Source organism: Micropterus dolomieu, linkage group LG21, assembly GCF_021292245.1.
Source record: "Micropterus dolomieu isolate WLL.071019.BEF.003 ecotype Adirondacks linkage group LG21, ASM2129224v1, whole genome shotgun sequence".
Taxonomy (NCBI): domain Eukaryota; kingdom Metazoa; phylum Chordata; class Actinopteri; order Centrarchiformes; family Centrarchidae; genus Micropterus; species Micropterus dolomieu.
In genome coordinates, this window is record NC_060170.1 from 34,428,156 (window position 1) to 34,429,943 (window position 1,788).

Sequence of the window (1,788 nt, forward strand, 5' to 3'; positions counted from 1 at the left end):
CGCAGAGTGAGATACTGAGTGAGATGCAGAGTGAGATACTGAGTGAGACGCAGAGTGAGAGACTGAGTGAGATGCAGAGTGAGACGCAGAGTGAGACGTAGAGTGAGATGCAGAGTGAGATACTGAGTGAGACGCAGAGTGAGATGCAGAGTGAGATGCAGAGTGAGAGACTGAATGAGATACTGAGTGAGACGCAGAGTGAGACGCAGAGTGAGATGCAGAGTGCGACGCAGAGTGAGATACTGAGTGAGACGCAGAGTGAGATAGTGAGTGAGACGCAGAGTGAGAGACTGAGTGAGATGCAGAGTGAGATACTGAATGAGACGTAGAGTGAGATGCAGAGTGAGATACTGAGTGAGACGCAGAGTGAGATACTGAGTGAGATGCAGAGTGAGAGACTGAATGAGATACTGAGTGAGACGCAGAGTGAGACGCAGAGTGAGATGCAGAGTGAGATAGTGAGTGAGACGCAGAGTGAGATACTGAGTGAGACGCAGAGTGAGACGCAGAGTGAGATAGTGAGTGAGACGCAGAGTGAGATACTGAATGAGACGTAGAGTGAGACGCAGAGTGAGATGCAGAGTGAGATGCAGAGTGAGATGCAGAGTGAGATACTGAGTGAGATGCAGAGTGAGATGCAGAGTGCGATACTGAGTGAGATGCAGAGTGAGATGCAGAGTGAGATGCAGAGTGAGATGCAGAGTGAGATACTGAGTGAGATGCAGAGTGCGACGCAGAGTGAGATACTGAGTGAGACGCAGAGTGAGACGCAGAGTGAGATAGTGAGTGAGACGCAGAGTGAGATACTGAATGAGACGTAGAGTGAGACGCAGAGTGAGATGCAGAGTGAGATGCAGAGTGAGATGCAGAGTGAGATACTGAGTGAGATGCAGAGTGAGATGCAGAGTGCGACGCAGAGTGAGATACTGAGTGAGACACAGAGTGAGACGCAGAGTGAGATACTGAGTGAGACGCAGAGTGAGATACTGAATGAGACGTAGAGTGAGACGCAGAGTGAGATGCAGAGTGAGATACTGAATGAGACGTAGAGTGAGATGCAGAGTGAGATGCAGAGTGAGATGCAGAGTGAGATGCAGAGTGAGATGCAGAGTGAGATACTGAGTGAGACGCAGAGTGAGACGCAGAGTGAGATGCAGAGTGAGATGCAGAGTGAGATGCAGAGTGAGATGCAGAGTGAGATACTGAATGAGACGTAGAGTGAGATGCAGAGTGAGATGCAGAGTGAGCTGCAGAGTGAGACGCAGAGTGAGACGCAGACTTATTATCGCCTCCTTCACCTTGTTCAGTTCCTGTTTCTGAAGCGCTCTGAGTCCCCACAGCTCATCATCCAGCTCGCCATCCTCCTCCTCGTCTTCATCTCTCTGCTCCTTCTTCCTCCACTCCTTCTCTACAGAGACGAAAGGAAACAAAGAAAGAGGAGAGGAAACAAGGATAGAAGAGAACAGGAAACAAGGGCAGAGGAGAGGAAACAAAGACAGAGGAAAGGAAACAAGGATAGAAGAGGGAGGAAATAGGGGGAGAGGAGAGGAAACAAGGACAGAAGAGAGGAAACAAGGACAAAGGAGAGGAAACAAGGACAGAGGGGAGAAAACAAGGACAGAAGAGAGAAAACAAGGACAAATGAGAGGAAACACGGAGAGAGGAGAGGTAACAAAGATAGAGGAGAAACAGCAAGGACAGAAGAGAAGAAACAAGGACAGAAGAGAGGAAACAAGGATAGAAGAGGGAGGAAATAGGGGGAGAGGAGAGGAAACAAGGACAGAAGAG

General features: G+C 49.2%; 2 protein-coding genes across 5 annotated transcripts in view; one reads left to right on the top strand and one right to left on the bottom strand.

The window, feature by feature from the left end:
* Positions 1 to 1,788, top strand: part of LOC123960356 (scavenger receptor cysteine-rich type 1 protein M130-like) — a 549,618-nt gene that overhangs the window by 386,379 nt on the left and 161,451 nt on the right. The window lies entirely within an intron of this gene.
* Positions 1 to 1,788, bottom strand: part of LOC123960193 (dematin-like) — a 44,051-nt gene that overhangs the window by 14,973 nt on the left and 27,290 nt on the right. The window lies entirely within an intron of this gene.